The following is a 12,080-nucleotide window of genomic DNA, read 5'->3' as shown; positions in this document are numbered from 1 at the left end:
TCAAATGGTGTTCACCAGCTGACTGTGTGGGGGCACTGGATGGTGCTCAGTGGGTGTTAGGACATTGCCACGGCTTCCATAAAGTGTAGCGGCGCAGCGCTGAGTCTGTTCGCTGGCAACTATTATTGCATGTTGTTACGCAAAAAATCTGCTTGGGCGATTTCGAATCTTATCTGGTTTGTGGTCTCTGGGGACTCTGGGCACGGAGACCATGTCCAGAGACAGTGACTCGGCTCTGCAACTTTAGCGAAGAGCCAGGTGGCTTGTACCTCATGCAGTAGAGAAGGCTCCAGACTTACAAACCAGGTAACAGAACTTTTGCGTTCTCCTCCAGCAGCAGGCGCTCCGACACAGCTGGACTGAGTACAACACCTGCAAATAACCCAGTTAGTTAATGCAAGCATAAAGAGAGGCAGCCTGGCCAGATGTAACCATTCATTAACTTCCAGGCCAGAGAGGGCCATTGTGATCTTCAGTCTAGCCTGGCATCCTATGAGGTGCACACAGGCCCTTCTCTTCCACTTGTTTAAACAGAGGCACCCTGGGGCACCTTAAAGACTAACACGTGTATTTGGGCATCCGCTTCCAGGGGTAAAAAACACTTGGACCTGCTTTTCCTCCGCAACAGCTGATGCCCAAATAAATCTTCAAGGTGCCACAGGACTCCTTGTTAGTAATGACTGTTGGGGTTGCCCCTCTAAGGCTATGTCTACACTGCAGGCTTTTTGCACAAGAACAGCTGTTCTTGCGCAAAAACTTGCAGAGTGTCTACACTGCGTGCGTGTTTTTGCACAAGTATTACAGTACAGCATCAGCAAACAGGGCTTCTTCCGGAAGAGTTATTCCTCTCCCCACGAGGAATAAGCCCTCTTGCACAAGAGCTCTTCCAGAAGGCGGCAGTGTAGACAGGCAACATGAATTTCTTGCGCAAAAAACCCCTACGGCTAAAATGGCCATCAGAGCTTTCTTGTGCAAGAGAGTGTCGACACTGCCATGGATGCTCTTGTGCAAAAGCACATCTCTTCTGCAAAAGCACATGGCAGTGTGGACGCGCTCGTATGGAAGACCTTTTGCACAAGAACTCTTCTGCAAAACAGTTCTTGTGCAAGAAGCCTGCAGTGTAGACAGAGCCCACGAGTTTCAGAGGGGTAGCTGAGTGAGTCTGTAACAGGAAAAACTTAAAACACAACATATAGTCACCTTAAAGATTAACAAACCGTGTCGATGGGATCATGAGCTTTCCTGGGCATAGCCCACTTCTTCAGACGACTGGAGTGTTGTATGTCCAGAACCAAAATGAACAGGGGAGGAAAAAATGGGAGGGGCGAAAAAAGGAGGCAGGGGGTATGTAAATATCACAGGGAAAACCCAGCTGGTATGTAACAGGCACCACTGATAAGAGTTGTTGGGAATTTCCCAGGAACCGATCGGGGTTTCTTAGGAACAAGTTTAAAAAGGGGTGAGAATCGGGGTGAACTGGGTGGATGCCTGGGTGAGGGTTGGGTCGAACAACGCAGGGAGGGAAAAGCAGGAGCGTGGGGCGTGAGGGCAGGTGAGCGCTGCGGTGAAAGCCACGTGCGCAGGCCGGGCCGGGCCCCTCTCTCCTCCAGCTGACTTGCAACTTCCACTGCCGGCCCACGTGGCCCTCGAAGGGCGGAGCTTCCCCTTTCCTGCACCCGCCCCTGGGGCCCTCCAGCCAATGGAAAGCGAGGGCTAATGTTGCTGGTGTTTCAACATTCGGAGCCGGCTGGCACAGCTGCTGCCGCGGGCCCGGGAGCTGCGAGCAGGCAGGAGGCGGAGGTGAGGGGCGGGGGGCGGTGACTCCTGGCCCCCCAGCGCAGGGGGGTCCAGGTCCGGGTCCGTCCGGGGTTACCAGGCCACGCGCTCCCCTCGCTCTTGGAGGCGACGCTGGTGCCAGTGTCTGCTTCAATGCGACCCTACAATAACAAGCCCCAATCGGCCGAGTCGCTGCTTGTTTCACCTCGTGTCCCCCTGCGCTGCAGAAATCCCGCCTCTGCTGGGCCAGCCCCGAGACACGGGGTTGCCCCTGGATTGTAAGCAAGCTGCCCCCTTCTCCCCCATGCTCCCATTCCCTGAGTATCAGTCCTGCCCCCGCAGCCTGCACAAATCTTCATCCTTTAGGACCAAATAGGAAGGAGAGGGGGCGAGGGATTATTTTCTTTATTCCCACCCCCCCCAGCGGAAGGAGCTGTTCTCTGTGTCTGTGTTTACAAACCAAGCAACGTGTTTCTCCCTGCTTTGGGTTGGGGTTTTTTTTTGCCTGTTTCTTGACAAGATTGATTGAAATGTTGGTCTGACTAGAGCAGTCCCCAAGTTTAGCGCCCTGCCCTGAAGCAGGACAAAGTCAACCAAGACCTACGGGTTTGTCTAACCCTGTCTAATTCTTTCTTCCCACCCATGCTTCCCCAGAAGGGATCAGACAGGCTGTACACAGCGGGTGTTTAAGTCTCAGCTTGACAAAGCCCTGGCCGGGTTGATTTAGTTGGGATTGGTCCTGCCTAGAGCAGGGGGCTGGATTTGATGACCTTCTGAGGTCTCTTACAGCTCTATGATTCTATGATTCCCTCCCCTTTCCTTCGCCATCATTAATATCCTTTTGCAGTGAGTTCCAGAGGTTGATTATACACTTCAAAATACGTCCGTTTTAACTAGAGCTGGAAGGAAGTTTTCAGAGGGGGTGTTTTTCCATTGGAAAACGCTGATTTTAGTGACCTTTTGTTTGGAAGGGGAAAACTCCACCATTTCAGAACATTAAAATGTAGTTTTCCATTCCTGAAATGACTCTTTGTTTGGTCTCTTTAAAGTTTATCTTCCGTAATCCACCGTAATACATTTAAAAATAGTTAAAATCTAAACAAAATGTGCATTTATTTGCAGAACTGTGTGAGATCAGAAAAAAAAGTCAAAATCCTGGAATTTCTAGTCCCAGTTCAACCCTACTTTTAGCCACCTTGGTGCCAGGGATGTAAAATCTCATTTAATTAGCTAAAACCAGTTAAACAATATGTTGAACCAGTTAACCGATTAAATGGGACACGTAGAACGTGTTAAAGATGGCCTTGGAGCAGCCCCAACACCTACCCCCGTGGCACACTGCTGTGACTGCTGAGCAACCCTACCCGTGGCGTGCCAGAGTGCCCTGTGCCTATGGCTGGTGGAGGGCTGCTCCAGCCCCCTCTGGTTATCCATAACCGGCTTACTGGTTAACCATTCACTTCCGAACTTGGTGTCCCCACTGCTAACATTAGGACAGTGGTCCCCAACACGGTGCCCGCATTTGTATGCGCCCGCCAATTGCTCAGGGCTGGCCTGGCCCCGGGCACGTGGCGCATGTGCGGTGCCGGAGCTGGCCCCGGGCGCATGGTGCATGGTGAGCGCCGGCCCCGGGGGCGCCGCAGATTGGCTGCCGCGCTTTGGCCACGTAGCGCATGGGGGGAGCGCAGGCCCCGGGCGCGCGGCACTTGCAGGGTGCGCTGGCCCCGGGCACGCGGTGCTTGGCGGGGGGCCCGGCCCTGGGCGTGCGGTGCTTGTGGGGAGAGCGCCGGTCCCGGGCGCGCGGCGCTTGGCGGGGGGCCCGGCCCTGGGCGCGCGGTGCTTGTGGGGGGGGGGCGGCCCTGGGAATGTGGCTATGGGGGGCCCCCGCCTGGCAATGTGGCTATGGGGGGGTCCCCGCCCCCAGGTGCACAATGGGGGTCCCCGCGCCAGGGCGCCCTGCGGGCAAAATGCCACGCCCCTTGGCGCCGGGAAACCTCAAATGGTTGGGGACCACTGAATTAGGAGAAGCCGTTGGCTGCCTGCCCCGCCCCGCCCCATTCCTTCTTTGACATTCCCCTGCTCCCATGGGGGTCACGCTGCCCCCCTTTGAGAGCTGATGCTGAAAAGTGCTGGGAAAGCTCGGGGCGATTATCTGCCTGACCCCGGTGAATAGGAGCTGGCAAAGGCCCTGAAGTGTGACAGACCCTGGAGCTGTGACCGGCCCTTTCACCCAGCAGGATGTGACGAATGCCCCAGGGGACCAAGGGATGGTGGGCGTGGCACTTCAAGCACACCTTGATTTTCTTCTGTCAGGGCTGGGGCATCGGACCGTCCAGGCTGGGTTCCTGTGATTTCCCGCGCGTGCTGGGCGGATGGTTTCCTGTCCAGTGCAGACCGCTGCTGGTGCGGGACCTCTGCATATAAACGCTGGGTAAGTCCTGGTGGGTTTTTAATGGGCACTGCCATGTGGTTTGGTAACTCAGGGTGCCCCTGTATAAAACTATGGGACACCAACATCTTGAATACTGTGTACAGCTGTGGTCTCCTCACCTCAAAACAGATATTTTGGCCTTGGAAAGGGTTCAGAAAAGGGCAACTAACATGATTAGGGGTTTGAAACGGGTCCCATATGAAGAGAGGTTAAAGCGATGGGACTTTTCAGTTTAGAAAAGAGAAGACTGAGGGGGGATATGAGAGAGGTCTATAAAAACATGAGTGGTGTGGAGAGGGTGAATCAAGAAAAGTGATTTATTAGTTCCCATAATAGAAGAACTAGAGGACACCAAATGAAGTTAATGGGTAGCAGGTTTAAAACTAATAAAAGAAAGTTCTTCTTCACACAGCGTGTAGTCAACCTGTGGAACTCCTTGCCAGAGGAGACTGTGAAGGCTAGGACTATAACAGGATTTAAAGAGAAGCTAGATAATTTCACGGAGGTTAGGTCCATAAAAGGCCATTAGCCAGGAGATAGAAATAGTGTCCCTGGCCTCTGTTTGTGGAAGGCTGGAGAAGGATGGCAGGAGACAAATCGCTTGATCATTGTCTTTGGTCAACCCTCTTTGGGGCACCTGGTGCTGGCCACTGTCAGCAGACAGGCTACCCAGTACTGCCGTTCTTATGTTAGGGTTCTTGGTTGGGGCACAGGGCAGAGCCCATCGGTTCAGAGCTGCTAAGAGCAGAGTTATTTGCACTTACGTCCCAGCCAGACTCCCTCGTATCCCCTAACACAGGGCTGGGGGGATCCTTTTTTGGGTCGGGGGCCACAGAGAAATCCGTCGGGCCTTGTAGGAGTTGGGCGGCAGGAGTGGAGCTTAGTGCCTACGGGGCCAAGGGAAACAGAGAGGGCACCATGTCCACAGGGCCGGGGTGCCATTTTCCCTAGGGCCTCCGGGGGGGGTGGGGGGGTGGGGGGGGGAGTGTGTCTATGGTCTAGGAGCCAGGGCCCACCAAAGATGAATCCGACCCAGGCTCTGGTACATCTCTGCAGCGCTGCCGGCCGGTTCCCCCACCTCTTGGTCCTCAACCCAACTAGACCCGCTTCCCGACGGCTGGTTGCCCCCGGCCAGCCCCGCTCCCTCCAGCCCCCTCCCAGCCAGCCCTGCTTCCCGGCGGCCGGTTCCCCCCCACCCCCTCTCTTCCAGCCAGTCACGCCCCCCCCCCCCCGGCCCCTGCTGTTCGGTATTTTTTTTAAACCATCTGGTAACCCAAGCAGGTGGGGGTGAAAAGGGCACAGAACTGCCTGCACAGGCGCGTCTGGGAATGAGATGCTGCTCATTTGAATATTTTCTGCCGATCCGTTTTTGTGCTCGGGGTTTGTGCGCAAAACCGAGCCGTGTGGATGTTTACTTTTTGTGCAAAAAACCCCCTTTTCCCACAAGATCCCTATGCCTGCAAAAAGGCCGACCGATCTTGTGCAAAAAGGGGCTTTTGCCTAAAAAGAAAACATCCACATGGCTTGTTTTTGTGTGTTCTTGCGAAAAAACTTGTGGCGCGTCTACACTCTACGTGTGTTCTTGCAGAAGTAAATTTGCAGTAAAGCATCAGAGAACAGGGCTCCTTGCACAGGAGTTATTCCTCTCCCGACGATGACTAAGCCCCCTTTGTGCAAGAGCTGTTGTGCAAGAAGGCAGCGTGGACGGGCACCAGGGGCTTCTTGAGCAAGACACTTTTATGGCTAAAATGACCATCAGAGCTTTCTTGCACAAGAGAGCGTTCACACTGCCATGGACGCTCTTGTGCAAAAGCCCATGGCAGGGTGGAGGCACTCTTGCACGAGACCTTTTGCGCAAGAACTCCGGCGTGAAACAGCTCTTGTGCAAGAAGCCTGCAGTGTAGGGCAGGGAGCAGCCTATGAGGGAGGGGGAGGGACCCCTAGTAATGGCTCAAACTTCCCAGGGGGGTGGCCAGAGGCAGGACATTTGCCTGGCAGGGTGGGGGGGGGGGCGGTGACCTCACAGGGGCTTTGGGCAGCCCTCAGCATATAAGGCAAAGAGCAGGTGGGGAGGTGGTGACCTCACAGAGGGACCCACATCTCAGGCTGATAAAAGCTGGGGGCGGGCCCAGGGGACTTTGGAGACCCCCGGTTGCTTTAGCTCTGGTGCGTCTCCTCCTCACGGTTCATTCGCGTTCTGTGAGTTCCACATCCCGACACCTTTGTGACGAAGGTAAGAGCCCCCAGGGGTTGGATCCCGCCCGGGGCCGGCTGGGTTCCAGGCAGGCCCAGCCCTCGGTCAAGGGCCAGAAGGTGATTCCTCTGAATCTGAACTAGGAACTAGGAAGCTTAGTTCGAACTACCTAGTTCGTGCCCCGTGTAGCCGCGCTGCACGGGGTTCGAACGAGCGGGGTTTTAAAAATGGCGGCTCCCCGCTTATGCAAATGAAGCCCGGGCTTCATTTGCAAGTGCGGTATGCCTACATTACCCTCCTAGTTCGAACTAGCGGGGTAGTGTAGACATACCCTCAGGTCCTTGCAGTGCCTGTGCAAGACCGAACCGATAAGCAAGGGGCCATTTGGGGGCTGGGGGCAGTCGCTCTGGGGAGCTGGAACCCCTGGATTTCGCTCTGCAGGCTGCGCCCCAAGCTCCCCTTTGCTCCCCTCATTTCCAGCATGGCCAAACGTTTTCGGCTGTGGTTCAAGAAAGCCCTGAAGATGGCCCCAGGGCCGGTGGGGAGCAGCTTCTCCGTCCCCGCGGGCGGGGAAACTGGATCCCACCAGCTCGGGGCGACTCGCCCACCGGCCAGGCCCCCCCGGACCTGGCTCCAGAGGCGGCTGGGCAGGCGGGACCCAGCCCAGCGGGGGAGCCGGGTAGGGTGGCTCCGGGGCCTCCTCTGTGGAGAGAAACACCTGCCCCGGGAGCCCAGCCCCCATTACCACCAGGGGGCATCGCCCTGCCCGGCCCCCGGGGACCTGCCAGTCTCCGGGAGCCCCCAGCCCGTCGCTCCCCGCACCAGCCCCTGCAGCTGTGGGTCCAAGTCCGTCAGCAGCAGCGCCTGGGCCTCCAGCTGCAGCCGGGCCACCTCCCGTAGCCGCTCAGACCCAGGTGAGGGGCCGTGAACACGCTGGGCCCAGGGGCTCACCCAGTACCCGGGGGGGGGGGCAGCCCCAGTGTCTGCCCTGCAGCCAGGCCAATGGATGGGGGCGGGGGCTGCTTGGCTCTCTTGTTCCTGGTGGGGGCTCTGCTGAGGGCGTTGGCAGATGTGAGGGTGGAAGGGGGATGGGTCCCTGCGAGGGGCGTGTGGGGCCCAACCTGCCCTGGGTCCCTGACATGGGGGCGCGTGACCCCTGCTGGCCGCTGGAGTCACCCTGGTCCCTTCCCTCCCGCACAGAGCCCCCCTGCGCCTCGGCGGAGCTCTGCCAGGAGCGGGTGGACTCCCGGGTGGAGGAAGGGGCCATCTACGACATCGAAGAGCAGCTCCACACCCGGGACACGGTAGGAACCTTCTCCACACGGGGGGGACCCGAGATTGTCCGGCCCCTTCCCAGCACGTCCCCCCCTCCGGGAGGGGCTTGTCCCTGGGGATCCCCCTGGGGCCCCTTCTCCTGCATGACCTGGGCCCCCCAAGCTGGGGGCTCTTGTCATGCACCAGCTGGGCCCCCACAAGCCTGAGGCAGCAGTTGGGGGGGGGAGTGTGGGTGCTTGGACAACCAGCAGCTCCCACCTCCACTCCTGGGAGACCTGAGCCCTGCAGCTGTCCGTGGGGGGCAGGCAGGCCCCAGGCTCATAGACTCTCTCTGGGGTGCAGAGCCCAGCCGCCCTGCAGCGGTTCCTTCTGGCCGTCACCCCCGCCTGCCTCGCCGCCCTCCAAAGGGGCGAGGACACCCTGGTGCCGCGCTGCTGCAAAGACACCGTGATGGCCAGGATCATTGTAAGCGAGTCGCGGCGGCCGGGAGGAGGGAAGGGGATACGTGGGGTGGACGCGGGTCTGCCTGGGCCATGGCGGCGGGTGGGGGTGCTGGAAACGGGATGGGTGGAGCCAGGAGGGCTGGAGGTGGACATGGGGAGGGTGGGTGGGGATGCTGGAGGAGGGAGGGACACAGAAATGGGGCAGGTGTGGGGTGCCGGACAGGAAGGGGGATTCGGGACAGGGAGGGGTCTCCCCGGGCCATGGGGGGCTGGAAGGGAGCCGAGCGGGCTGCTGGGGATGCGCCTGGGGAGCAGGGATGAGGAGGTTCAGAGGCTGGTCACCAGGGCAGGGAGGGGCAGGAGACGGCCTGGGGACAAGGATTGAGCTGGTCCCGGTTTGGGAGGGGGGTGCTGGGAGGGGCCCTGTGTCGGGCAGGGGGGCTACAGGGCAGCGGGAGGCAGTGGGGTTGGATCCTGCTGGGTGGGGGCGCTGGCCGCGTGAGCATCTCTTGGGGGCCCAGCCTCACACGCCCCTTTGTCTCCTTGGGTCTCACAGGAGATCATGGAGGACTCGCCCCCCCCGCTGGTCTTGGCCGACTGCCTCAACGCCGCCTGCAGCCTCAGGTACCGACACCCCCCCCCGCCGACTCCCCCCAGAGCAGATCCCCTGGCCAGGGAGTGGGAAAGTCTCTGTCTCCTGCTGCTGAATTAACAGTCTCTGCCCCTCTCTCCTGCCAGCACCTTGCAGCCTCCCCTGCGGGCCCAGCTCCTGAGCCCCTGCTGACGGCGGCCGTAGGACAGACTGTGTCTGGGGACTGGCAGCAGGAGCCCATCCACACACAGGTACGTCCCTCCGGGCCCTGCTCCCGGGCTGGGCTGGAGCTCCAGAGAGGAGGGGGGGGGGGCAGAGGGAGGGAAGAAGCTGCAGGTTTGGATCCTTCCCTCCAGGGTTCCCGTTGCTCTCCCGGGGGGCCCGTCCCTTCCATGCCCAGCCTGGGCTCCTCCCTGCTCTGCGAGGCGGCTCAGACCCTGCTCTAGGCTGGACCCCGGAGCCAGCGGGTGGCCTGGATTCCCCAACCCCCCTCTGACCCAGGGCTCCCCCTTGTCTTGCAGCAGTTCATCCGGGCCCTTCCCTACGACCTCCAGGCCCTACTGGCGAGCCTCCTCGCCGAGTCCCCAGACACCGCCCGGCTGCAGCTCATAATGGAGGTGAGCCCCGTGGGGGGGACGGGGCCATTGTCCCTGCTTCCTCGGGGGGCCGAGAGAGGAGCAGTGTCAGTGGCTGGGGGGGGCACAGTCCGAGAGGAGCCCCAGGCTCTGCCCAGAACCGGCACCTCCCTACGGGTCCTGACCTGCCTCTTTCCCCCCCAGCACCTGAGCCCGTGGCTGGAGTCCCGCCTGCCCCAGGAGCGAGCCAGGGCCCTTGGCAGCACCACGGCCCTGCTGGGAGTCGCCACCACCCTCCCGGGGTTTGACGTAAGTGACCTCGGAGCCGGGGGGTCTGGGGCTGCAGGGCGCGGGGCTGGGAGCGTCCCCGGGAGGCAGAGGCAGGGCCGGGAATGGGCCGGGAATGGGCCGCGTTCTCCTTTCCCCGGGGAGGGGCGACCCTGGGCCCTTCAGGGGGGCTCTTGAGGGACTGGGCCTGGGGACTGGGGAGTGGCCGTCAGTGGATCCCCTTGTTCCACCCCCGGAGTGACCCTTCAGTCGGGGCCATTGCTCTGGGTTGTCTCCTCGCAAGGCCGGCCCCGCCCCGCCCCGGGAGGTGTCTCTGTCCGTCCCCCGAGCTCAGACCCGCCTCGGCAGCCGTTTGCATGGGACGTGCAGCCCCAGGATGCTGAGGGACCCCCCCTCTTCTCTCCCCTCAGAACTCCGCCGACTGGCCGAGGATGGGTCACCACGTGGCCCAGCTGGGCCTTTTTATTTCGGACCCATCCGAAGACGTCAGCCGGCTGGCCCGGGAGGGGGTGCACAGCCTGTATCAACTCCTCCTGCACCACAGGGGTAAGGAACCCAGCCGGGACCTGGGCCCCAGGGACACCCTGAGGGTGCCGGCGGCGGGGGGAGGGGACCCAGCCCTTTCCCCCCAGACTGGCCCAAGGGGGGATGCGTCCCTCTGTCTTCCCCTTCTGCCCCCTGTGCCCCTCCATTTGCCCAGGGATGCCTGCAGGGACCCGTGGGAGGGGAAGGGCTCAGACCTGCCAGCAGAATGACCCTGTTGTGTCTCTTGCAGGCCTCAACATCCACCAGGCAGAGGACCTGTGGTGCAGACACTACTACAAAGAAAGATGGGTCCTGGCTCACAGCAACAGCGTGAGGGTGGGAGAGGTAAGGACGCGCTGCCAGGGCAGGGCAGGGCTCGGGGGTGGGGCTGGCTGGGGCCCTCGTGGGGGTAGGAGGGTCTTGGGGGCAGGAGGAAGCTGTGACCTGGGGCAGGGGTTGGGGTGCCGGGTGAGGAGAGCGTCTGGGTGCAGGGTCTGGAAGGGAGTTTGGGGGAGGAGGAAGCTGTTTTAGCCCCAGGAGTTGGGGCCGGGCTCTGGGCCGTCAGCTGAAACCTCCTGTGCTCTTGATTCCAGGTCTTTGGGCAGCTCTTTACACCAGAGCAGGAGAATTGCTTTTTGGACAAGGCTCTGCTCGCTGCCCGCTCCCCCCTGCGGCGCCCCAGCCAGGCCGGGCTGGTCCTGGCCCACGCTCTGCATGGGCAGGCCCATCAGCTCCTGGAATACATGGTGAGCAGCCGGAGCAGATCAGGAGAGTGGGGCAGGGCCAGGGTCTCCTTCCCATCCCCTCAGGGAGTCCCCCGCCCCTTTCCTCAGGCTGCCCCCACCCCACGTCCCTGCTGGCAGAAGCCCTCCTGCCCCTGCGAGCGTCCCTGGGGGTGGGGGAGGCTCTGAACACAGAAACTGTCCTAGGAGGCGGGAGGGGGCCGAGGTGTCAGGAGCTCTGGGGGGTCAGGAGCTCACCCTGCGGGCCTGACGGGGGGTGACCAGAGAGCAGGGGGAGGAGGGTGGAAATGCTGGGGGGCCAGTTCCCCTGAGTCCCCAGGGATGAATGTGACGGATTCTGCTTCCCTTGCAGCAGGAAGACACCCAGTGAGAGCAGCAAGAGCTGAGGAGCCAGCAGCTGCGTCCCCCTCCCCCCAACCCTCCCAATTGTATTGAATTGTATTTACATTCTCATTAAACAATGTTTCAAAAAACATTTGGATCAGGCTTGGTCAATAATTTGTAATGGGGGGGCCATTTTGGCAACTGATCAAGGGCCACATTTCTACCGAGGGCTTTGGGGTCTGGGACGGGGCGGTTGGGTGCAGAAGGGAGCTTAGGGGTGGAGCCTGGGTGCAGGGGGGGGGGTATGATCTGGGGCGGTGGATAGGGGTGCAGGGTCCAGGAGGGGGTATGGGCGCAGGAGAGGACTCTGGCCTGGGGGAGGGGCTCTAGAGGGGTGCAGGGTCAGGGAGGGAGCTGTGACCTGGGTGAAGGGGGAGCAGAAGGTTTGGGGGAGGGGGTGCGGGTGCCAGAGAGGAGTCTGGCCTGGGGGAGGGGTGTCGGGGGGTTGCAGGGTCAGGGAGGGAGCTGTGACCTGGGTGAAGGGGGAGCAGAGGGTTTGGGGGAGGGGGTGCGGGTGCCAGAGAGGAGTCTGGCCTGGGGGAGGGGCTCTAGAGGGGTGCAGGGTCAGGGAGGGAGCTGTGACCTGGGTGAAGGGGGAGCAGAAGGTTTGGGGGAGGGGGTGCGGGTGCCAGAGGGGAGTCTGGCCTGGGGGAGGGGTGTCGGGGGGGTGCAGGGTCAGGGAGGGAGCTGTGACCTGGGTGAAGGGGGAGCAGAGGGTTTGGGGGAGGGGGTGCGGGTGCCAGAGAGGAGTCTGGCCTGGGGGAGGGGTGTCGGGGGGTGCAGGGTCAGGGAGGGAGCTGTGATCTGAGGGAATGGGGGACGCAGGTTCAGGTGGTCGCCTGGGACAGGCAGTC

The 12,080-nt window shown here is 60.9% G+C and overlaps 1 long non-coding RNA gene across 2 annotated transcripts in view; it reads left to right on the top strand.

The window, feature by feature from the left end:
- LOC149523243 (uncharacterized) overlaps positions 1–11,303 on the top strand; it is a 30,484-nt gene extending 19,181 nt beyond the window's left edge. For both annotated transcript variants that reach the window (XR_016347219.1, XR_016347220.1), the window contains exon 3: positions 11,195–11,303. This is a non-coding gene — a long non-coding RNA (uncharacterized LOC149523243). The remainder of the gene's footprint in view (positions 1–11,194) is intronic.
- The last annotated feature ends 777 nt before the right edge of the window (positions 11,304–12,080 follow it).

Source organism: Pelodiscus sinensis, chromosome 18, assembly GCF_052426305.1.
Source record: "Pelodiscus sinensis isolate ZL-2025 chromosome 18, ASM5242630v1, whole genome shotgun sequence".
NCBI lineage: Eukaryota > Metazoa > Chordata > Testudines > Trionychidae > Pelodiscus > Pelodiscus sinensis.
This window is presented reverse-complemented; position numbering and strand designations above follow the sequence as displayed.